Source organism: Salmo trutta, chromosome 2 (assembly GCF_901001165.1).
Source record: "Salmo trutta chromosome 2, fSalTru1.1, whole genome shotgun sequence".
NCBI classification, from domain to species: Eukaryota; Metazoa; Chordata; class Actinopteri; order Salmoniformes; family Salmonidae; genus Salmo; species Salmo trutta.
Genome location: NC_042958.1, coordinates 50,563,276 through 50,590,405, shown reverse-complemented (window position 1 = coordinate 50,590,405; position 27,130 = coordinate 50,563,276).

Genomic DNA, 27,130 nt, shown 5'->3' with positions numbered 1-27,130 from the left:
CAGACTCAGACATGGAGAGAATGAACATTTCAGTGAAGATACTTGCCAGTTGGTCAGCGCATGCCCGGAGTACATGTCCTGGTAATCCGTCTGGCCCTGCGGCCTTGTGAATGTTGACATGTTTAAAGATCTTACTCACATCGGCTACGGAGAGCGTGATCACACATTCATACGGAACAGCTGATGCTCTCACGAATGTTTCAGTGTTAATTGCATCGATGCGAGCATGGAAGAAATTTGGCTTGTCTGTTAGGCTTGTGTCACTGAGCAACTCGCGGCTATGCTTCCCTTTGTAGTCTGTAATAGTTTGCAAGCCCTGCCACATCCGAGGAGTGTTGGAGCCGGTGTAGTACAATTCGATCTTAGTCCTGTATTGACGCTTTGCCTGTTTGATGGTTCGTCGGAGCGCATAGTGGGATTTGTTATATATATATATATATATATCTATATATACTTATTCATGAAGCCAGTGACTGATGTGGTGTACTCCTCAATGCCATCGGAAGAATCCCGGAACGTATTCTAATCTGTGCTAGCAAAACAGTCCTGCATCTTAGCATCTGCCTCATCTGACCACTTTTTTATTGACATAGTCACTGGTGCTTCCTGCTTTAGTTTTTGCTTGTAATCAGGAATCAGGAGGATAGAATTATGGTCAGATTTCCCAAATGGAGGGCGAAAGAGAGCTTTGTATGCGTCTCTGTGTGGAGTAAAGGTGGTCTTGAGTTTTTTTCCCTCTGGTTGCACATTTAATATGCTGGTAGAAATTAGGTAAAACGGATGTAAGTTTCCCTGTATTAAAGTCCCTGGCCTCTTGGAGCGTCACCTCTGGATGAGTGTTTTCTTTTTTGCTTGTGGCCATTGATTGTGGTCTTAGTGCCAGCATCGGTTTCTGGTGGTAAATAGACAGCTCCGAAGAATAATTCACTTTGTTACCGATGGCAAAGGCAGATTAGCCACTCGTCGAGCGAATCCTTACAAGGCACCCCGATCTCCTTCCGCGATATCTCCGTCTCTTCCTCCTGCGAATGACGGGGATGAGGGCCTTGTCTGGTGTCTGGAGTATATCCCTCTCGTCCGACTCATTAACCTCTACGGGCCACGGGGGCAGTATTGAGAATTTTGAAAAAAATATGTGCCCATTTTTAACTGCCTCCTACACCAGCTCAGAAGCTAGGATATGCATATTATTAACACATTCGGATAGAAAACACTCTGAATTTTCTAAAACAGTTTGAATGGTGTCTGTAAGTATAACAAAACTCATATTGCAGGCAGAAACCTGAGAAAAATAGATTAAAAAAAATGAGAATTTTGTGGCTGTACTATTTAGTGTCATTGTTTTATAGATACCACAGTGAGAAAGGATTCAGTTCGCAACTCCTACTGCTTCCACTAGATGTCAACGATCTTTAGAAAGTTGTTTGACGCATCTGTGATGAATACAGACCGAATTAGAATGCTTACAAGTTGACACGTCATCACTTCATTTTTTGCGCCTGCGCATAAATCTGAGAAGAGTGTCTTTGTCATAATCGTTTATTCTAGACACTTGATAGGTTGTGTGAAAATATTACTGATGTTTACTGATGTTTCACGTTAAAAATGGACCAAAAGATTAATGCTAAACAACGTTTGACATGTTTAAACAAATGTAAATAGATTATTTACTAGGTTTTCTTTAGCTTTTCGGCGTGACTTTACACTGCCCACCTCATTTTGTGGGAGCCTACTGAACGCTAACTATTTGGACATAAATTATGAACTTTGTCAAAAGAAACCACATTTGTTCTGGACCTGGGATCGCTGGCAGCGCCTTCTGATGGAGATAATCAAAGGTAAGGGGATATTTAGAATGTTATTATCGATATTAGATGATGCTAATGCTAACTGTATAGCTTAGCTTAGCTTAGCATAGCTTATAGCTTAGCTTATGTTATTAGCATAGTACCCAGTTTATAGCAAAATGTGATTTCCCAGTAAAGTTATTTTGAGATCTGGCCATTCGGTAGCAATTACGAGATGATAATATATTATTCTTTGAATGACAATATTATAATTTACCAATGTTTTCAAAAAGTAATTCCGTGATTTGTAATGCTGGATTCACTGGGAGCATTCGAGCCGAAAAAAATTCTGAATTTCACCGCGACTGTAAATGCTGTTTTTGGATATAAATATGAACTTGATGGAACTAAAAATGCATGTATTGTATAACATAATGTCCTATGAGTGTCATCTGATGCAGATTGTCAAAGGTAAGTGCATAATTCTAGCTAGTTTTCTGTCTGTTGATGCCCTTCTTTGAATTGGCTAAACATTACACGCAGCTATTGTCAATGTACTCTCCTAACATAACCTAACTTTATGCATTCTCCGTAAAGCCTCTGAAAATCGGACAGCGTGGTTAGATTTAGGAGATATATCTTTCAAATGGAGGAAAATAATTTGAAATGATTACTCTTGCAGTTTTGAATTCCCCGCCATGGTCACATGACAATGAATCCCAATACCGGGATAAGATCCTGCCCCCTGGCCTCAACAGGTTTTAAAGAAAAATAATTTGTCCAGTTCAAGGTGAGTAATCGCTGTTCTGATGTCCTGAAGCTCTTTATGGTCATAAGAGATGGTAGCAGCAACATTATGTACGGTTGGTTAAGAGCCCATAAAACGGCAGCCATCCCCTCTGGTGGCATCTTCACAGTACGTTGGATAGCTCCCTAATCACTCCAAGTAGTTGCAGTGCCCTGGATATCTCCCGGACATTTCAGTGCTTTGGAAGCTTGCCATTCACATCCAGCCATTTCAGTGCCTTGGACAGTTCTCTATTCACTCCCAGTCATTTCAGCACCATTTACAAAAGAGTATCTCTCAAAAACTCACTCTCAGCACGTGACTGGGCCTGATGTCTTCCATAACTTCACAGTCACACTAACTCTCCACTCTCATGTTCTTTTCATGTTGCCATAATAATGAATGATGGGACTGATGTTTAGCTTGAATTATTGAATGCCGTGGTTTCCAACCACTCACTGTACGATGGAAAGGACATCTGAGTTCAAGTGACTTTGTAGTGGTACTAAACCAGTTTTCTGGTTATTTTCTAAACTCAGCCAATTGAACGCAATTGATGCAAATACCCAAATGTCAGCTTTCATCTACCCATTACATCAGAGAGGTAGATATTGTGTTCAGAGTTTAGTTTTAGATTGATATTTCAACACTATCTGGGTTCACTCTATGTACCATTCCAAAAGGTGTGAAATAGAATCCTGCCAACTGAAACTGTGAGGACTGGCAATTATATGGTTTGAGATTTAGGTAAGGAAGGCTATTTTGTGACTTTTCTACAATGCCTTATTTTCTCTAAGCTACTGGAGGCCTTAATGCTCATGTTGTGTTCTTTGTAACTATGACAACAATTGTTCATATGATGTAAAAACATTGCTAACTTAAATAGAACAGGAATAGAACGTCCCCATCCCAAACACCACAAGGCAGGACTAATGGACTACTGAATGGCAGGGCCACTCTCCTATTAATAACATGGTTAAATCCATATCACTCATGAGTTTCCTATTAACTTTTTAGTTGTTAGCATTAGATGTGCTGCCAAACCATTGGTTTAGAGCAGGGCTGTTCAATTCTGGTACTGGAGGGCCAAAACACTTTGTGTTTTCATCCTCTGGATCATTCTGGACAATATTGTGCATAGACATTTGATATGTTACTTCCATGTTTCTTCCCAAGAATTATGTAGACTATTATTCTTCATGATTAAAATCCAAGCCCTTTATTCATTGATATGTTTTCCTTGTCTTCATGAACTAATTTACGCAAACATGACTCCATTAGGTTAATCCCGGGTGATAAAACATTAACACAGAGGAAAACACATTTTTGAATTCTCCGGCTTCCCCTTCTGAGTAAGAGGTACCCTGGGAGCCTGAAGTTTAAGTGTTTCTTAGAAGGAGGAGCGGAAGGCACACTGGTTTAACATTATGCACACGAGAGCAGAATGTGTTAGAGGCAGGAATACATATTTGACAGTGAGTGAGGAAAGTGGTGCACTTCAGAGGCGATGGTGATGCACTGAGCAACAACAGGTTGTGAGAGCGTTGGAGTGGAAATACTCCTACAATAGCCATTGCTCTGTTGTTAAGGGACATAAAAACACTGTTTCACTTCAGCACGTGACATGTAGTGGTTAGAATGTGTATTTCATATAGAGGCCAAACTCTATTACTCGCTGTCAAGTTATAATCAAAATGGTGCAGTTACGGGATGATTTGCGGTTTAATTAATTTCCAACCATCCACTAGGGGCAATGCTAGTGCCTGTTACCATCCAATATAGGCTGATGGGGGTACGGATTGGCTAAAACTGCCAGCCATGGCTCCGAGCATCAAACGTTCAATCCCAATGCTACTCGTTTCGTCATTTTAAATTTTTCTGTTTCAACCCTATACCAAACCTTAAACCTAACCTTAACCACATAATTAATTTCTAAGCTTATGATGCTTATACAACCTTTTCCATCAAAGGCCAATAAAATAATTACGCTCTTGATAAACTCAATTGATGGACTTTGCAAAACAACACACTGTGTTATAACAAACGTTAGTTCCTTGTAGAAAAGTCTATGAAGCTCCAGTATAACAACAAAGACAAGTCATGTTAATTCAATAGTCGTAGCAAGATATCACAAGTGAGCATCATCGTGGCAATTAGCGGCCGTTGTGAAAGCGCTCTGTGACCAAGTGAGGATTCTAATTCACTGATCATGACACAATTAGAAAGAAAAACAATAAATTCTCACAAAGCTCCCAGCAAATAATTACTGATCCTGGATAGAAATTAGTTTTCTTCTTGTTAAAGCTTTTCCAGGCTGAACGGCCGACAAATTGTTTTGACAAGGCAGAGAAGGAGAGAAGCAATCAGGACAGAGAGATTACTAGGAGCTGACTAGGCTATAGGTGGTCAAGCTGAAGGCAGGCCTTTCATATCAACACAGAGACTACAAATGTGCTTTGAAGGAGAATATAGTGTGGGGGGGTCTTGAACCAGTGAGTGACCCACAATTGTCTCATCAAAGGTCCACAATTAACTCGATGCATATGAAACAATAACTGTTTGAAGAGTCTGATTGTCTATTGTGGTCTATTGTAGGTGTCACGTTCTGACCAGTAAAGGGGTTATTTGTTATTACTAGGTTGGTTAGGATGTGGCAGGGGGTTTTTGTTTTATGTGGTTTGGGGTTTGTTGGGTTATGTTATTATGTAAGAGGGGCGTTTGTTTAGAGTGTTCCAGGGTTTTTGGGCTATGTTCTTGTTAGTTTATTTCTATGTTAGTTCTAGTCTTTCTATGTCTATGTTTAGTTAATGGGGTTGACCTTCAATTGGAAGCAGCTGCTCCTCATTGCCTCTAATTGAAGGTCTTATTTAAGAGGGGTGGTTTTTCTATGGTATTTGTGGGTAGTTGTCTCCTGTTTTGTGTCTGTACACCTGATAGGACTGTTAGTGTTGTTCATTTGTTTTGTATACGTGATTTGTTTGTTTTTCCTTCTTCACATTAAAAAGAAGATGAGTATACACGTTCCCGCTGCGTTTTGATCTGATCCTTACGACACCCATTACAGTAGGTGCAGCCATATGGCTTGGGTTTATAAAATATATTTCTTTAGATGAAAAATGCAGTTCCAAAACTGTATGTAATACTTGTTAACGCCTAACCATGCAAAGACACAAATTAGAATCTCAAGGCCAACACACTGGTATGCTTGTCCCCACTGATTGGGAGTGCAAATGCGTCAGTGGACGATATAAAATACAATTATTTTCCTGTTGGAAAATGTGTTCTAACTACAATGAGAAATCTTTTTTTATGACTGTTCTAACCTAATATAGGTAGGTGAACTTCTCTTCACAACCTGAAATAAACCTACAGGTTGATTGTTATCAAAGTGTTATGTTCTTTTCTCCTACATGATGAAATGTCAGCCAGGCAGGCATATCTTTTTCCTCTCTCTCTCTCTCTCTATGACTGAAATATGATGGTTCTTTCTCTAGGTTCCTTTGGGATTTGGACCTACTTCCGGCACTCTTGGCTAGAACACTTACATGTCTGCAATGCATTTTAAATACATTCCACACTACTATCCAGTTACTCAGTAAAGTATTCATCCAAACATTAGGGACATTGGCAAGTTTAAGCATTTGAATAACATTTAAAATAACTTTATAGTGGATCAAATATATCATTAATGGATAAATAAATAAAAAATCAATCGCGTACAAGCATTATTTGGAACAAGACGAAGAACTCTGTGGCCTTTTGCAAAACAGTAAATGTGTTTCCAAAATGTAGTTGCCTTCTCCAAAACATAAATGCATTCATCAAAATGATATTGTACCATAAACATTTTAAACACATTCATCAAAAGAACACTACCACCTGCGAAAAGATTAATGCAAGCATACTTATTTATTGAGAACAAGTAGATAAAAAATAAAGTTATTCTGTGTTTTAAATCCCAGAAGATCAAAACATTTTCCTTTGTAGTCACCAAATCATGATGATCAAAATTGGAAGTACAACTATCCAAAGGTGTAACATTATGGGTAATCACTCTCCTTCTATGCTTGTATATTTCACCAATCCATTTCATACACATCAAATAAAATAAATAAAATAAAGCACATTGTGTGCAATATTCATTCATCGGTAACATCGAAATCCAATTCCATGTATTGTATACAAAGGCTGGTTTGCTCATAGTTTTGTATACTTTCCATTGGCACACAGAAACACAATCTACAATAGAAATAAGGACAGTGAATAGATGAACACAACTCATATGAATACATAGGTCTGAATCAGCCTGCCTGGTGTTCAACCTTCCCAAGTACTCCAGTGTCACCCTGCTCCTCCGCACACTCCACTGGCTTCCAGTCAAAGCTCACATCATCTTCAAGACCCTGGTGCTTACCTACGGAGCGGCAGGCTATGGTCAAACCCTACACCCCAACCGAGCACTCTGTTCTGGCATCTACAGTTGAAGTCGGAAGTTTACATACACTTAGGTTGGAGACATTGAAACTCGTTTTTCAACCACTCCACAACTTTCTTGTTAAGAAACTATAGTGTTGGCAAGTCGGTTAGGACATCTACTTTGTGCATGACACAAGTAATTTTTCCAACAATTGTTTACAGACAGATATTTTCACTTATAATTCACTGTATCACAATTCCAGTGTGTCAGAAGTTTACATACACTAAATTGACTGTGCCTTTAAACAGCTTGGAAAAATCCAGAAAATGAGGTCATGGCTTTAGAAGCATCTGATAGGCTAATTGACATAATTTGAGTCAATTGGAGGTGTACCTGTGGATGTATTTCAAGGCCTACCTTCAAACTCAGTGCCTCTTTGCTTGACATAAAAATAAAAACATCATCCAAGACCTCAGAAACAAATTGTAGACCTCCACAAGTCTGGGAGGTACCACGTTCACCTGTACAAACAATAGTACGCAAGTATAAACACCATGGGACCACGCATCTGTCATACCGCTTAGGAAGGAGACGTGTTCTGTCTCCCAGAGATGAACGTACTTTGGTGCAAAAAGTGCAAATCAATCCCAGAACAACAGCAAAGGACCTTGTGACGATGCTGGGGGAAACAGGTACAAAAGTATCTATATCCACAGTAAAACGAGTCCTATATTGACATAACCTGAAAGGCCGCTCAGCAAGGAAGAAGCCACTGCTCCAAAACCACCAAAAAAAGCCAGACTATGGTTTGCAACTGCACATGGGGACAAAGATCGTACTTTTTGGAGAAATGTTCTCTGGTCTGATGAAATAAAAAATAGAACAGTTTGGCCATAATGACCATTGTTATGTTTGGAGGAAAAAGGGGGAGGCTTGCAAGCCGAAGAACACCATCCCAACCGTGAAGCACGGGGCTGGCAGCATCATGTTGTGGGGGTGCTTTGCTGCAGCATGGACTGGTGCACTTCACAAAATAGATGGCACCACGAGTGTCACGGTTGTCGTCGGTGAAGGAGGACCAATACGCAGCAGGTATGTGTATGCTCATCTTAAATGATTATTTATTTTCAAAAATTGAATACAAAAATAACAAAAACACGAGAACTAACGAACGAACAACAAACAGTCTGGCAAAGCCTAAAGCTCAACACAGAACAATCACCCACCAAAATCCAAACACAAACACACCCTACTATATGGGACTCTCAATCAAAGGCAGATAGACAACACCTGCCTTCAACTGAGAGTCCCAACCCCAATTAACCTAACATAGACATACACTCACTAGACTCCACATAGAAATACTTAAACATAAACCAAAACCCGGAATTACTAAATCAACCACCCTTTTAACAAAACACACCACCCTGAACCATATAAAACAAATACCCTCTGCCACGCCCTGACCAAACTACAAAAACAATTAACCTTATACTGGCCAGGACGTGACAACAAGGAAGGAAAATTATGTGGATATCTTGAAGCAACATCTCAAGACATCAGTCAGGAAGTTAAAGCTTGGTCACAAATGGGTCTTCCAAATGGACAATGACCCCAAGCATACTTCCAAAGTTGTGGCAAAATGGCAGAACTGAAAGAGCTTGTGCGAGCAAGGAGGCCTACAAACCTGACTAAGTTACACCAGCTCTGTCAGGAGGAATGGGCCAAAATTCACCCAACTTATTGTGGGAGGCTTGTGGAAGGCTACCCGAAACGTTTGACCCAAGTTAAACAATTTAAAGGCAATGCTACCAAATACTAATTGAGTGTATGTAAACTTCTGACCCACTGAGAATGTGATGAAAGAAATTAAAGCTGAAATAAATCATTCTCTCTACTAGTATTCTGACATTTCACATTCTGAAAATAAAGTGGTGATCCTAACTGACCTAAGACAAGGAATTTTTACCAGTATTAAATGTCAGGAATTGTGAAAAACGGAGTTTAAATGTATTTGGCTAAGGAGTATGTAAACTTCCGACTTCAACTGTATGGTCTCTTGGCCCTCCCACCCCTACAGGTGATCAGCATCCTGGTCAGCCCAGTCAAAGAATATAATTTTTTGTATAGAATTTGTTACGAGAGGTGGTTTGCGACAGTGTTTCCCAACTCCAGTCCTTGACTACTCATTTTTGTTGACAAGCACAACTTGTCAACTAATCATCAAGCCCTCAATGAGTTGAAGGTGAGTTTGTTCTGGGCTACAACAAAAATATGTTCTATTGGGGGTACTAGTTAGACCAGAGATGGGAAACTGGTCTAAGATATGCAAGTCAGGTACTAAGGCAAGAAAACAAACAGAAGTTCTATAAATATATTTGAGCATTTTATCATTGCTGTTCTGCTATAGATAAGTTTCAACACAGATCAACGCTGTATATAAACACTATATATCAACACTATAGAGAAGTTTCAACACAGATCAACGCTGTATATAAACACTATATATCAACACTATAGATAAGTTTCAACACAGATCAACGCTGTATATAAACACTATATATTAACACTATAGATATGTTTCAACACAGATCCAAGAATTGCTTGTACGCGACTGACAAAAACTGTCAAATATATGCTTCCCATTCTAATGTACTTCAGCAGCCAGGCCTATGCAGTAGTCAAATGGGTTGTATTTCCTAACCAATTAACCATCAGAGACAAAGACAAGGTCCTGGACCGTTTGAATGTTCCGTGTTGTGATTGGAGTTGTTAAATAGTTCCAATGCTTTCAGCAATCAGCCGGAGCTGACTAATGCAGCTATTCTCTCTGTCTGACAACCTCTAATTTGGCCTGCTACAATCAGGGAGCTCATATTATTGCCGCATCGATCTGTAATGAGAGGAATGAGGACGTGGAGGGCCGCACGTGCACACACACACACAGCACACACACATACAGACACAGACACACACACACGCACACGCACACACACACAGACACAGACACAGACAACACACCCACACACACAGACAAATTCACCCTCATATCTGTGATCCCCCTCCAACATAGCAAGAGACTGTAAATGGAAACCCTATGAACAAACCAGAGGTGTCAGATCATTCCATTCCAGCTATTACAATAAGCCTGATCTGAAACAAGAGGAGTCAACCGCTAGTCTGTTGACAACAAATACCTTGTATTACCAATCTTATAGCTGCCATTGATGTAATTACTGTAATTACTTCCCGGAAGTTGATCCAATTGGAATATTAGCGGTAAGCTATTATTGCTACACCCCAGAGCAAAGTGATTAAGGTAGCTAACAGGTGAGTCATCCTTATATCCATACTGATGTTATGACACTGTGCTTGTACAGATGTAGGATCATAATTTGAGCCAGTTTGCCACAGCAGGAAAATAATACTGCAGCAACAGGACATGTGCATAATTATGTGGATTAGAATTAATAGACATGTTTTGTTGATACTTTTGTCGTTAGGTCAAGTCTGACATGTTAAAGTGGAAAATAAAAAGTTTAGAAACATTTTTAAACCTTACATACACTACAAGTCAGCAATAAAAGAGTGATCATATTAAGATCCTACATCTGTATTCAAACTCATAAACACAACTGTGTCTCTGCAGAATAACACAATGTATTAGCAGCCATTGGATTACCCAGCAAAGATTAATCATGCAACCTCGAGCTCTGAATTCTGCAATCTGAATTGAGAGCTACGCTTTAGTAATGAAATGACCTGAGATGGGAGTGAATAGCTCCTATTCTATGATGATAAAGAGTGAGAGGAGTGCTACGCTGTACCAAACACCCCTTTATATACAGCTCCCAAACCTACACTTTCATATAACAGGTTAGGAGAGACATCTGGGTGGCAGGTAGCCACTAGTTCAAATATGTTAACCCTAATGCTCTGGATAAGACCATCTGCTAAATTACTATTTGAGAAACTCATTCTAATGTGTTTTTTTCCTAAATATAAACTTGTTTTATTCTAATGTTTGTAAACAAAGTAAATGTAAACAAACACTGTATAGCCTCAAAACATGGTTAAAACTATCATGTGTATATCATGGATGGTCAGCCCTTGCATCCATAGCTCTGTCTATTAATCTGAGAGTGCTTACATTTCTCCAGGCCCACCCTCAGCTTCTTACCAAAACATAGGGGGGCAACAATTTTGTTATTGTTTCATCTGTGGATTTGCCCTTTAAACAGCTGCATATTATCAAGATATCAAATTGTCACCAACAAAATGGTAAACAATAACATTTACATTTACGTAATTTAGCAGACGCTCTTATCCAGAGCGACGTAGAAATTGGTGCATTCACCTTATGATATCCAGTGGAACAACCACTTTACAATAGTACATCTATATATTTTTTTGGGGGAAGGGTGGGGGGCGGGGGTTAGAAGGATTACTTTATCCTATCCCAGGTATTCCTTAAAGAGGTGGGGTTTCAGGTGTCTCCGGAAGGTGGTGATTGACTCCGCTGTCCTGGCGTCGTGAGGGAGCTTGTTCCACCATTGGGGTGCCAGAGCAGCGAACAGTTTTGACTGGGCTGAGCGGGAACTGTGCTTCTGCAGAGGTAGGGAGGCGAGCAGGCCAGAGGTGGATGAACGCAGTGCCCTTCTTTGGGTGTAGGGACTGATCAGAGCCTGAAGGTACGAAGGTGCCGTTCCCCTCACAGCTCCGTAGGCAAGCACCATGGTTTTGTAGCAGATGCGAACTTCAACTGGAAGCCAGTGGAGTGTGCGGAGGAGCGGGATGACGTGAGAGAACTTGGGAAGGTTGAACACCAGACGGGCTGAGGCGTTCTGGATGAGTTGTAGGGGTTTACTGGCACAGGCAGGGAGCCCCGCCAACAGCGAGTTGCAGTAATCCATACAGGAGATGACAAGTGCCTGGATTAGGACCTGCGCCGCTTCCTGTGTAAGGCAAGGTCGTACTCTGCGAATGTTGTAGAGAATGAACCTACAGGATCAGTTCACCACCTTGATGTTAGCGGAGAACGACAGGGTGTTGTCCAGGGTCATGCCAAGGAGGACACAATGGAGTTGTCAACCGTGATGGCGAGATCATGGAACGGGCAGTCCTTCCCCGGGAGGAAGAGCAGCTCCGTCTTGCCGAGGTTCAGCTTGAGGTGGTGATCCGTCATCCACACTGATATGTCTGCCAGACATGAAGAGATGCGATTCGCCACCTGGTTATCAGAAGGGGGAAAGGAGAAGATTAATTGTGTGTCGTCTGCGTAGCAATGATAGGAGAGACCATGTGAGGATATGACAGAGCCAAGAGACTTGGTGTATAGCGAGAATAGGACAGGGCCTAGAACTGAGCCCTGGGGGACACCAGTGGTGAGAGCACGTGGTGCGGAGACAGATTCTTGCCACGCCACCTGGTAGGAGCGACCTGTCAGGTAGGACGCAATCCAAGAGTGAGCCGCGCCGGAGATGCCCAACTCGGAGAGGGTGGAGAGGAGGATCTGATGGTTCACAGTATCAAAGGCAGCAGATAAGTCTAGAAGGATGAGAGCAGAGGAGAGAGAGTTAGCTTTAGCAGTGCGGAGAGCCTCCGTGACACAGAGAAGAGCAGTCTCAGTTGAATGACCAGTCTTGAGAACCTGACTGATTTGGATCATAAAGGTCATTCTGAGAGAGATAGCAAGAGAGCTGGCCAAGGATGGCACGCTCAAGACTTTTGGAGAGAAAAGAAAGAAGGGATACTGGTCTGTAGTTGTTGACATCGGAGGGATCGAGTGTAGGTTTTTTGAGAAGGGGTGCAACTCTTGCTCTCTTGAAGATGGAAGGGACGTAGCCAGCGGTCAAGGATGAGTTGATGAGCGAGGTGAGGTAAGGGAGAAGGTCTCCGGAAATGGTCTGGAGAAGAGAGGAGGGGATAGGGTCAAGCGGGCAGGTTGTTGGGCGGCCGGCCGTCACAAGTCGCAATATTTCATCTGGAGAGAGAGGGGAGAAAGAGGTCAAAGCATAGGGTAGGGCAATGTGAGCAGGACCAGCGGTGTCATTTGACTTGACAAACGAGGATCGGATGTCGTCAATCTTCTTTTCAAAATGGTTGACGACGTCATCCGCAGAGAGGGAGGAGGGGGGGAGGGGGAGGAGGATTCAGGAGGGAGGAGAAGTTGGCAAAGAGCTTCCTAGGGTTAGAGGCAGATGCTTGGAATTTAGAGTGGTAAAAGTGGCTTTAGCAGCAGAAACAGAGGAAGAAAATGTAGAGAGGAGGGAGTGAAAAGATGCCAGGTCCGCAAGGAGGCTAGTTTTCCTCCATTTCCGCTCGGCTGCCCGGAGCCCTGTTCTGTGAGCTCGCAATGAGTCGTCAAGCCACAGAGCAGGAGGGGAGGACCGAGCCTGCCGGGAGGATAGGGGACATAGAGAGTCAAAGGATGCAGAAAGGGAGGAGAGGAGGGTTGAGGAGGCAGAATCAGGAGATTGGTTGGAGAAGGTTTGAGCAGAGGGAAGAGATGATAGGATGGAAGAGGAGAGAATAGCAGGAGAGAGAGAGCGAAGGTTGCAACGGCACAATACCATCTGAGTAGGGGCAGAGTGAGTAGTGTTGGAGGAGAGCGAGAGGGAACAGGATACAAGGTAGTGGTCGGAGACTTGGAGGGGAGTTGCAGTGAGATTATTAGAAGAACAGCATCTAGTAAAGATGATGTCAAGCGTATTGCCTGCCTTGTGAGTAGGGGGGGACGGTGAGAGGGTGAGGTCAAAAGAGGAGAGGAGTGGAAAGGAGGCAGAGAGAAATGAGTAGACGTTAAAGTCACCCAGAATTGTGAGGGGTGGGCCATCCTCAGGAAAGGAACTTATCAAGGCGTCAAGCTCATTGTTGAACTCTCCAAGGGAACCTGGAGGGCGATAAATGATAAGGATGTTAAGCTTGAGTTGGCTAGTGACTGTGACAACATGGAATTCAAAGGAGATAGACAGATGGGTCAGGGGAGAAAGAGAGAATGTCCACTTGGGAGAGATGAGGATTCCAGTGCCACCACCCCGCTGACCAGATGCTCTCGGGGTATGCGAGAACACGAGGTCAGACGAGGAGAGAGCAGTAGGAGTAGCAATGTTTTCTGTGGTAATCCATGTTTCCGTCAGCGCCAAGAAGTCGAGGGACTGGAGGGTAGCATAGGCTTATAGCAAATGCAGCATATGGCATTCATTTTTCACATGTAAATAGCACTTTTCAGTAGTGCTGAAAGCATGCCATTCCATGAGCGCAGCATTTATTTTTCAACTCGAATCAATGAGCCCAATCAGTACTCCATGACAACACAATCATAAACAACAGAGTAGGGCTGGCTAATAAGTCCTTAGTTTTGGGGTTATGCTCAGGTAAAATAATTTGGCTAATCTATACTTCTGTATTTCCAAATCCTATTCTTGAAGATCAAGGGGTATAACATTTATTGGAATGACTGGAATTCTGATAGTCTTTGGATTTTAATGTAAAGATATAATTTAATCGTATTATTATATGAAGTAGAAGTCGATGGGTTAGAAGAATCCTACATAACCAACCCATAAAGTTAAATGTAACGTCGATATATTGCCAGGCGAGTAAACTTTAACATTGATTTATCTTGCAACAGATGTTGTTCAATTGGTAACACAATTGGTAACACATTCTATGTCTTCTTCTAATGCCACTTAAGGGGAAAGTAATCTAAAAGTAACTGAATGTAATCAGATAATGTTACTGAGTTTGGGTAATCCAAAAATTACATTACTGATTACAATTTTGGACAGGTAACTAGTAACTGTAACAGATTACATTTAGAAAGTAACCTACCCAACCCTGTAAATAACTCATATCAGTGTCGATAAAATATTCCAAATTAAATTAATCTATTGATTGCAAAGTTGATGTCTACTTAGTCAGACCCGAGATACCACATTAGATATGAAATAAGTATCCTTCAGAAAATAGATTTCCCAGATTGCACAAGTTGTTATTTTAGATTCATAATAACACATACCCCAGAAGGATTTTTAAGTAGTCTGGTGGTTATCGACCAGTTATTTGAGGCACAGTTTGCATGTGCCTTTGGGACAGTGGTGGATTTAAAGGGAAAATGATTCCTCTGCTGGTTACTTGATCTAAGATATCTGGATTTCTTTTGCCCTCCACTTGTCCCTTATCAGTGTCAATGCCAAAACAGCAACATCATTACCAGAAAAGTTTTTCTACAATTCCAGGTTACTTGCTAAATTAACAATATACCTACAATATAATACACCTCTATGAATCACCACAAGGCCAATATAGATGGCAATATCGGGAACACGAGACCACAATACAAACACTAATTACGTATTACATACAGTAGGAATCATACTTTATGTAATATGTATGATTGAAGTCTAAAATGCCATTAATTCAAACGCTATGGAGCACAAAATACCATTCATACGGTACAATCATAAAATATATACAACTGCATACAATTATACAGCTTTAAACATGAGGAGGGAATGGAGGTTAGTCATGCCACTGTCATTGTCACTTTGCAGTCATTGTCACTTTGTACTCCTGTAGCTGTTGGAAATAACAGATGAGCTGAGAACATAGAGAAGGTACACTCTTAGAAAAAAGGGTTCCAAAAAGGGTTCCTTTTTTTGGTTTCCAGGTAGAATCCTTTTGGGTTCTATGTAGAACCCTCTGTAGATAAGGTTATACCTGTAACCTAAAAGGGTTCTTCAAAGCGTTCTCCTATGAGGACAGCCGAAGAACCCTTTAAAGTTCCCGATAACACCTTTTTTTTAAGAGTGTATGAACAGAGGGTTGTGGTTCCAAGTCACACATAACCTCCAGTTCCGTTGTGAAAAGTAATGTTTCCCAGGAAAGGGCTTTTCAATATAGGTTGCCAAGAAAAACAAGTTTTATGGTTAGCTGTTGAATAGAATCTCCAACACCGCAGAAGTCAAGGTCTCTGCATACTGCTTTCAGCAGTACAAATCAGCCAAGTCAATGCATTATTATAACGGTAACTTGACAGCAATGACACTCTGTCTCTTCTCCTTTCCTCTGACTGTCACGTCCTGACCATAGAAAGAGGTTATTTTCTATGGTAGAGAAGGTCAGGGCGTGACAGGTTTTTTTTTTCTAGTTTAGATTTTCTATGTTATGTTCTAGTTTTTGTATTTCTATGTTGGGTTTGGTTTGGGATGATCTCCAATTAGAGGCAGCTGGTCATCGTTGTCTCTAATTGGAGATCATACTTAAGTAGGTGTTTTTCCCACCTGGGTTTGTGGGAGATTAGTTTTGAGTTAGTGTATGTTTCTACTCTGCGTCACGGTTTGTTGTATTTGTTCGTTAAGTTTATTGTGTATGTATTGCATAGTTTCACAGTGAAAATAAAATGTGGAATGACACACACGCTGCACTTTGGTCCGCTCCTTCCTATGACAACCGTGACAGAATCTCCCACCACAAAAGGACCAAGCAGCGTGGTCAGGAGACATGGACCTGGGAGGACATTCTGGATGGCAAGGGATCCTGGACGTGGGAGGAAATCGAGGCTAGATGGCATCGCCTCCCATGGGAACAGGTGGAGGCAGAGCGGCAACGAGATGAGGAACTAGCACGGCAACGAAGGAAGCCCGAGAGGCAGTCCCCCAAAACATTTTGGGGGGTCACACAGGGAGATTGGCAGAGTCAGGTTGGAGACCTAAGCCAACTCCTCGTGCTTACCGTGGCGAGCGAGTGACAAAGCAAGCACCATGTTATGCGGTGATGGGCACAGTGTCGCCAGTGTGCATTCACAGGCCGGTGCGCTCTGTGCCCGCGTCCCGCTTTTGTCGAGCTAGGTTGAGCACCCAGCCAGGACGGGTTGTGCCAGCTCTACACTTGAGACCTCCAGTGCGCCTCCACGGCCCAGTATATCCTGTGCCTGCCCCACGTACCCGGCCTCCAGTGAGGCTATCCAGCCTGGTACACCCTGTGCCTGCTCGTCGCACTTGCCCTGAGGTGCGTGTCACCAGTCTGGAGCCACCTGTGCCAGCCCCAAGCATCAGGCCTCCAGTACGCCTGCCCAGTCCGGGGTGTCCTTTTCCTGCTCCCGGCACTCTCCCTGAGGTGCGTGTTACCAGTCAGGCGCCACCTGTGCCAGCCCCACGCATCAGGCCTCCAGTGTGCATTCCCAGTCCAGAGTTTCCGGCGACAGTTCCCAGTCCAGAGCTTCCGGCGACAGTTCCCAGTCCAGAGCTTCCGGCGACAGTTCCCAGTCCAGAGCTTCCGGCGACAGTGCCCAGTCCAGAGTTTCCGGCGATGTTTTACAGTCCGGAACCTTCTGAGACGGCCCACAGCCCGGAACCTCCTGAGACGGCCCGCAGCCCGGAACCTCCTGAGACGGCTCGCAGCCCGGAACATCCTGAGAAGGCCCGTTGCCCGGAACCTCCTGAGACGGCCCGCAGCCCGGAACCTCCTGAGACGGCCCGCAGCCCGGAACCTCCTGAGACGGCCCGCAGCCCGGAACCTCCTGAGACGGCCCGCAGTCCGGAACCTCCGGCGGCGGCCCGCAGCCCGGAGCCTCCGGCGTCGGCCCGCAGCCCGGAGCCTCCGGCGGCGGCCCGCAGCCCAGAGCCTCCAGCGACGGCCCGCAGTACAGAACCTCCGGCGACGATCCAGTGTCAGGTGACACAAAAGCAGAGGGATCAACGGGCGGAGTGGGGGTTATGCCCTGAACCGGAGCCGCCTCCTCTGCTGGAGTATCCGTGGGATGAGAAGGTTATGCGTACTGCACCAGAGCCGCCATAGACATTCGTCACCCACCCTACCCTCCCCTTTTTGGGGGGGGGTTGTTGTTGGTTTTGTTTAGGTACGTTTGGAGTCTGCACATTTGGGGGGGGGGGGGGGGGGGGGCTGTCACGTCCTGACCATGGAAAGATGTTATTTTCTATGGTAGAGTAGGTCAGTGAGTGACAGGGTTTTTTTTATAGTTTAGATTTTCTATGTTATGTTCTAGTTTTTGTATTTCTATGTTGGGTTTTGTTTGGGATGATCTCCAATTAGAGGCAGCTGGTCATCGTTGTCTCTAATTGGAGACCATACTTAAGTAGGTGTTTTTCCCACCTGGGTTTGTGGGAGATTGGTTTTACGTTAGTGTATGTTTCTACTCTGCGTCACGGTTTGTTGTATTTGTTCATTTACTTTAATGTGTATGTATTGCATAGTTTCACAGTGAAAATAAAATGTGGAACAACACACACGCTGCACTTTGTTCCGCTCCTTCCTACGACAACCGTGACACGGACATTAAAAGGAGTAAGAGTCATATCGTATTCTACCTGGCTGTATACCTGGTAGTGACAATCCAATCAAACAAATCAATACAAAGTGATAATAACCACCTTTAGTTATTCCCAAGGAGGAGTACAGTATACAAACGAAGGTAAAATCCCCTTTAAACAATTCAAAATACACAATAAGACAGCTATAATACCACTTTAGGGAAATAAGAGCAATAACTAACGTACAACCAGTCAGTATGTCTCCACAGTGCAGTTTGGCTAGCCCATCCAAACTCTTCCTTGTTTAAAACAGATAGCGCAGACGCTCCATTGACTTTACATCTCCGACGGCCTAAGGAGCATCAATCTCTCAACGCACATTGATGTTCTTTTAATTTGCTCCAGCCCTTACCCCCCTACCCCTTCTCTACCTCCCTCTCTCCTTTCCTCACTCTTAAAAATAGGGCCGCTGCTGCAGCCATGTGGATTCATTAACAAAGTCAGCCACTGTACTCCCTGTTATGTAATTATGTTTTGAGCCCGCCCTAAAAAAGAGAAAAAACCTGCTCTGCGTTTCAGGGCTAATATGGGTCTGCAGTTGTGTTCTGGACTAATAGGGAAGGTGGGGCTGCTGTTGTGTTTTGTTAATGGGTTGCGTAATGAGGAGAAAAATGTACTTTCATTTTAACCTCTGAGGTCTAGTACAGAGACTTAATGACTATAGTGAATAGAACCTAATGTAATGATTCAAGTTGGTTGAAAATTATGAGTCTTAATTGTGTGGTATCTATTGACGTCACTGACATGTTCTTTTGAATGAAGGAGTTGACATACAAAATCAAATCAAAATCAAATCAAATTTTATTGGTCTCATTCACATGGTTAGCAGATGTTAATGTGAGTGTAGCGAAATGCTTGTGCTTCTAGTTCCGACAGTGCAGTAATATCTAACAAGTAATCTAACAATTCCCCAACAACTACCTAATACACACAAATATGTATGGATGAGGGATGGTTGAGCGGCATACGCAAGGTGCAATAGATGGTTAAAATACAGTATATACATTTGATATGAGTAATGTAAGATATGTAAACATTACTAACGTGGCATTAATTAAAGTGGCATTATTTAAAGTGACCAGTGATCCATTTATTAAAGTGGTCTCAATGTAGGCAGCAGCCTCTCTGAGTTAGTGATTGCTGTTTAGCAGTCTGATGGCCTTGAGATAGAAGCTGTTTTTCAATCTCTCGGTCCCAGCTTTGATGCACCTGTACTGACCTCACCTTCTGGATGATAGCAGTGTGAACAGGCAGTGGCTCGGGTGGTTGTTGTCCTTGATGATCTTTTTGGCCTTCCTGTGACATCGGTTGCTGTAGGTGTCCTGGAGGGCAGGTAGTTTGCCCCCGGTGATGCGTTGTGCAGCCAGCACCACCCTCTGGAGAGCCTTGCGGTTGAGGGCGGTGCAGTTGCCGTACCAGGCTGTGATACAGCCCGACAGAATGCTCTCGATTGTGCATATGTAAAAGTTTGTCAGGGTTTTAGGTGACAAGCCAAATTTCAAATTTCAAACCATTTCAGTTTGTCTGTGATGTGTACGCCCAGGCACTTGAAACTTTCCACCTTCTCCACTCCCTTCGATGTGGATAGAGGGGTGCTCCCTCTGTTGTTTCCTGAAGTCCATGTTCATCTCCTTTGTTTTGTTGACATTGAGTCAGAGGTTGTTTTCCTGACACCACACTCCGAGTGCCCTCATTTCCTCCCTGTAGAATATCTCGTCGTTGTTGTTGATCAAGCCCTCTACTGTTGTGTCGTCTGCAAACGTGATGATTGAGATGGAGGCGTGCATGGCCATGCAGTAGTGGGTGAACAGGGAGTATAGGAGCACACACCCTTGTGGCTGAGCACAGACCCTTGTCGGGCCCCTGTGTTGATGGTCAGTGAAGTGGTGATATTGTTTCCTACTTTCACCACGTGGGGACGGCCCATCAGAAAGTCCAGGGCCCAGTTGCACAGGACGGGGTTGAGACCCAGGGCCTCCAGCTTGATTATGAGCTTGGAGGGTACTATGGTGATAAATGCTGAGCTGTAGTCAATGAACAGCATTCTTAGTATTATTAGTTTTGTCCAGATGGGATAGGGCAGTATGGAGTGTGATGGGGATTGCGTCATCTGTGGACCTGTTCGGGTGGTATGCAAACTGAAGTGGATATTGGGTGGCCGGTGAGGTGGCGGTGATATGATGCTTGACTAGCCACTCAAAGCACTTCATGATGACAGAAGTAAGTGCTACGGGGCGGTAGTCATTTAGTTCAGTTATCTTTATCTTCTTGGGAACAGGAACAATGGTAGCCATCTTGAAGCATGTGGGGACAACAGACTGAGATAAAGAGCAATTGAATATGTCCGTAAACACACGAGCCAGCTGGTCTGCGCATGCTCTGAGGACACAGCTAGGGATGCTGTCTGGGCCAACAGCCTTCCGAGGTTTATAACATGTTTAAATGTTTTATAAACGTCAGCCACACAGAAGGACGGGGGGTAGTCTTTGATAGCGAGCCGCAACGGTGGCACTGTATTATCCTCAAAGCGTGCAAAGAAGGTGTTTAGTTTGCCTGGAAGAGTGACGTCGGTGTCCATGACGTGGCTGTTGGTTTTTGTGGTCCGTGACTTCCTGTAGACCCTGCAACAAACGTCTCATGTCTGAGCCGTTGAATTGTGACTCCACCTTGTCCCTGTACCGGCATTTTGCTTGTTTGATTGCCTTGCGGAGGGAATAACTACACTGTTTATATTAATCTATATTTCCAGACCTCTTTCCATGGTTAAATGCGGTGGATCGTGCTTTCAGTATTACGCGAATGCCGCCATCCATCCACGGTTTCTGGTTAGGGTAGGGTTTAATAGTCACAGTGGGCACAACATCTCCAATGCACTTATTTATAAACACACTCACCAAGTCAGTGTATAAGTCAATGTTGTTCTCTGAGTCTGACTGGAACATATTCCGGTATGGGTGATCAAAACAATCTTGAAGAGTGGCTTCTGATTGGTCAGACAAGCGTTGAATGGTTCTCATCACTGGTACATATTGTTTGATTTTCTGCCTATAAGATGGAATGAGCAAGATGTGTCACGTCCTGGCCAGTATAAGGGTTAATTGTTATTGTAGTTTGGTCAGGACGTGGCAGAGGGTATTTGTTTTATGTGGTTCAGGGTGGTGTTTTTTCTAGAAGGGCATTTGATTTAAGTATTTCGGGGTTTTTGGGCACTGGTTGATTTTCATGTATTCTATGTTTAGTCTAGTGTGTCTGTTTCTATGTTTGGTTAATTGGGGTTGGGACTCTCAGTTGAATGCAGGTGTTGTCTATTTGCCTTTGATTGAGAGTCCCATATATTAGGGTGTGTTTGTGTTTGTCATTTGTGGGAGATTGTTCCGTGTATAGCGTCAACCCTTACAGGACTGTTTATTGTCGGTGTGTTTCTTTTTGTATACATGTTTATTTTGGGTTTGCCTTCTTTCCATATAATAAAGAAGATGAGTATACATTTCCCTGCTGCGTTTTGGTCTCATCACTACAACAATCGTGACAAGATGGCGTCGTGGTTGGATTTGCCGAAGGGAGGGCGGGGGAGGGTTTGTATTTATCGTGGAAGTTAGAGTAGCAGTGGTCGAGAGTATTAGCCCTGCGTGTCGTGCAAACATACACATTAGATCATGCATTATGTATGTGATATAAACCGGCAAAATGTCTTTCCGATGACAAGAGGCAGGCCTTTTAAATGTTCTTTCCATGTTCTTTCCCGGGACCGACACTTGCGATAAAAATTCCACTTTTTGGGGTGGGGACCCCTTTTGTCATAGAAAATTCATCAGGGACCCACTCATAATCAGAACACAGCTTGAGTGCGATAAAAAGTCCCTTCCAGCCATGCAGTGCAAAAAGTTTGAGATCCCCTGATTTAGAGGTTAACTCCAGATGTTAACTTTACAGCATACACCAATTGGTATGACCATTTTAAAACAATTCCATATGTTAGCTTGACTGTATGCTTGAGATTAAACTTGAGATACAACCTGGCGTAGAGAGATTCTAAGACATATGGAACCAGTGGAACTTGAGAGCTGTTTTGCATTTCTTTTATCGCTGAGTCTCATTTGAAGTGTTAAAGACCTACGTTTTGCCAGTCAACTATGCGATCATGTGCATTTAGGAGGAATTGAAAAAGGAAATCAGCCATCGCTTCAATATGTTGACAAAGCCAAGATAAACAATGTGAGTGGTTTAAAGCCAAGGGAAATTGCTTGGCTGTCTGTGTTTTTACCCAGACAATTTGCGTTATGGGAAATTGCACCACTGAAGACATCAAAGTGATAAAACCACAAACATAATGCTTATTTTTTATTATAGTCAGGGTTATATTTGGTCTGACATGCTCTCGCCCTTGTTCTCTGTCTCTATATCTCTCACCATCGTTCTCTCTCTCTTTCTGACAGAGCACTCTCTCCTTAATTTCCTAAAAGCAATCAGCACCCAGTGTTCAAGTGTTCCAGTGTTCCAGTGTTCCAGTGTTTCAGTGTTTCAGTGTTCCAGTGTTCTTGTGCAGGTATCCTCAAACTGGGGTATGCGCAATGCCATCGGGGGTACGCCAAATAAAAATGTGATTCACATGCATTTTTTTAAATAATAATAATAATAAAAATAAATACAATTCTTCACATTTTCAAACTGTTCATTTATATTTTCCAACGGGGCTATACATTTGGGTCAGTTATTTTTCTCGCCATAGTAGCCTCATTTCACTGCCAAAAATAAAATAAACATTTTAGTGTTCAGCGAAATAACAACAAAATGTCAAATACAGGTAGCCTAGTAAAATAATTAACATCCAATCATATTAACCGTTAATCTCTCGTGGGAAACCTTCCCTCTTGCGCAGACATTTTTAAACGAAACATGACAATTTGAAAAATAAGCCACGTGAGTTTTTTAAGCGAGAATAAAGACGACTTTTGAGTAGTAAGACGTATAAAAACAACAGATACTATTAATAAAAAGGGTATAGAGGCGTTTTATATGGTGAGCTAGGACAGGCAAGCCCCATACTATTGTGGAGGACTTATGGCTGGGGCGATGCTGGGGGAAAAGGCCAAAAAAACTATATAGACAATGCCTACATCAAATAACACTGTTTAACGACGCATCAGTGACATGGCAGGAGATGTTTTGAAACAATGACTGCGTTGCATACAAGCCACTGATTTATACACTTTACAGCTGGATGAGTCAACAGACATGGCGGGCCTGGCACAGCTCCTGGTATATGTTCGTTATGTTTATGGGGGGTCAATTGAGGAAGACATCCTCTTCTGCAAACCACTGGAAACCAGGACAACATGAGAGGATATTTTTAAAGTACTGGACAGCTTTGTGACATCAAATGGACTTTGGTGGGCAAGATGTGTTGGTATCTGTACAGAACGGCACAAAAGCCATGACAGGGAGACACAGTGGAGTGGTAACGTTTGTGCAAGCAGTTGCTCCCGACATCACTTGGGTACACTGCAGCATCCACTGAGAGGTTCTTGCTGCCAAGGTAATGCCTGACAGCTTGAAAGATGTTTTGGACATTACAGTGAAAATGGTTAACTTTGTTAAAACCTCTTTGGGCTAGACGTGCCGCTAGCGCCCCACCTCGCCAACATCCGGGGGAAATTGCAGAGCACGAAATTCAAAATACAAAAATCGTAATATTAAACATTCATGAAAATACAAGTGTCTTGCATCATTTAAAAGCTTAACTTCTTGTTAATCCAAACTCTTTGTCAGATTTCAAAAAGGCTTTACCGCGAAAGCATACCATGCGATTATCTGAGGACAGTGCCCCGCATACACCAGCATTAAAAACATTTTCCAAACCAGAAGATGCGTCACAAAAATCAGAAATAGCGATATAATAAATCACTTACCTTTGAAGATCGTCCTCTGTTTGCAATCCCAAGGGTCCCAGCTATACAACAAATTGTTGTTTTGTTCGATAAAGTCCTTCTTTATATCCTAAAATAGTAAGTTTAGATGGCGTGCTTGATTCAGTAATCAACCCCTTCCACTTGTTCAACATGCAGACAAAGGAATCCCAAAAGTTACCAATAAACTCCCTCAAACAAGTCAAACAACGTTTCTAATCAATCCTCGGGTACCCTAATATGTAAATAAATGATCAATTTTAAGACAGAATGTAGTATGTTCAATAATATAAGATAAATAACAAAGTGCGCGCCTTCATCCACGTGCGCCACATGATTACAGTCCAAATGAGAGCCACCTTGAAAAACTACAACTACTAACTAATTTTTCAAAAAACAAGCCTGAAACCCTTTCTAAAGACTGTTGACATCTAGTGGAAGCCATAGGAACTGCAATCTGAGAGGAATTCCTTTGAATATCCCATAGACAAGCATTTGAATGGACTGTGAAAAAAACCGTCTTTGATGGATTCTCCTCGGGTTTTCACCTGCCATATCAGTTCTATTATACTCACAGACATTATTTTAACAGTTTTAGAAACTGCAGAGTGTTTTATATTAGATGCTATCAATTACATGCATATCCTAGCTTCTAGTCCTTAGTAACAGGCAGTTTACTTTGGGCACATCAGTCATCCGAACTTCCGAATACTGCCCCCTAGCCTTAAGAAGTTTAAAGCAAGGCCCCTGAACTCTCGTGTATTTTCTTCATTATGCTATGATATGGGCAGCGACTGTGTAATGCTTTTACAACATACAGAAGTACACTGGTTCTCAAGGGGCAAAGTATTGACACGTTTTTTTTTAAATTGAGAGACAAGCTTAAAGTTTTCTTTACTGACCATAATTTTCACTTGTCTGACCGCTTGCATGATGACGAGTTTCTCACATGACTGGCCTATCTGGGTGATGTTTTTTCTCACCTGAATGATCTGAATCTAGGATTACAGGGACTATATTCAATGTGCGGGACAAAATTGAGGCTATGATTAAGAAGTTAGAGCTCTTTTCTGTCTGCATTAACAACGAAAATACACAGGTCTTTCCATCATTGTATGATTTTTATGTGTGCAAATGAACTCAAGCTTACGGATCATTTCAAATGTGATATAGCGAAGCACCTGAGTGAGCTGGGTGTGCAATTACACATGTACTTTCTCGAAACGGACGACACAAACAACTGGATTCGTTATGCCTTTCATGCCCTGCCTCCAGTCCACTTACTGATATCAGAACAAGAGAGCATCATTGAAATTGCAACAAGTGGATCTGTGAAAATTGAATTTAATCAGAAGCCACTGCCAGATTTCTGGATAGGGCTGCGCTCAGAGTTTCTTGCCTTGGCAAATCGCGCTGTTAAGACACTGATGCCCTTTGCAACCACGTACCTATGTGAGAAGGAGGAGCCATACCAATGTGCACTATAAACGGCGCATCAATAGATCACAAAATTAAAAAGAAACCATACCATTGTGCACTTTAAATGGGTGCGTTAACAGATCAAACAATTAAAAAGAAACCATACCATTGTGCACTTTAAACAGGTGCATGAATAAATCGTCACATAATTAAGGAGAAACCATACCAATGTGCACTTTAAACAGGTGCATGAATAGATCATCACATAATTAAGGAGAAACCATTCCACTGTTATATTAACATAACTACAGTAGAGGATTCCATGTTAGCCACCAGGTTCAACACCATGTAGCCTAATCTTCCTGTTTTACATAACATTTGGTAGTAAATCTCTCTAATTAGGGTCCTAACAATGCATTGCAACAATCGGCAGAGAGAAGAGAGAGCAATGGGTAATTGGGTGCCATTTATCAGCACGGTTATGTGAGGAAGTTCAAAGTTCATTGGCACACTGGGTGTCAATGCAAAAATAAGGCATTGTTAGTGTTGTGGTATGGTGCTGTTATTTGTCTTTCAATCCAGATAGCTTCATAAAGAAAAGACAAATGTCTCGTTGACATTTACTGGGTAGAGATTGTCGCCTCGTTTTATGGAAAAACACATTTTCTGTGAACATATTCCCCAGTGGCGTTACTCTCTATGAGTCACACACTACCAACATATTCCTCTCCCTCCCTCTCTAGATGACCGTTTCAACCATATTCAACATGCTCCACATTAGTACTGAGTGCTCAGATAAGCAGTGTTCTTCTGTCAGTTAATTGGGGGAGCATTTTAAACCTGATCTGAAGCCATTTAGTGGTCTTTCAGTAGCCAATTAACTGACTAGTGCAGCTATGGGACCCCAAAGAATCCCTGCAGACAGCTCCAGTGGCAGAGAGACACATGTTGTTGTTGTTATTGTTGTTGGAGCTGGTTAGGCTGGGGGCGAGGATGTGTTTTGTTGTGTTAAGGAAACTTAGACTTTAAACTTTAGAAACTCAAACCAACCCATGGTCTCCAAGGAGAAATAACCCAGTCTCCAGTGACAAGACGACCCTGGGGGAATTCCCTTCTTGGTAAGATTCAGTACAATTACACCCCCTAACCATTTTTGGGAATGCACTGAAAGTAATCTTCACAGACTCACCTATACAGCAAGTACTGTACTTGGAATTACGCATCATTAATCCCATTAATACGAGTGAGGGGAAAGGATAATGTGGATAATGGAGTCGGGGGAGTTGGTTGCATTTGCAGTATTTTCATTCCCCCATATAGGGTCGATATGAATTTTTTCACACTACATGGCTAGGTCCTATTTATATCTCATTCTAGTCAGGAAACTGTTGAGATCACTTTCCACCAATCCTTCTGACTAATAATTATACAGACTACAGTACCATAATGAGAGAAAGGCAGGATGAAGGTAGGAGGTGGGA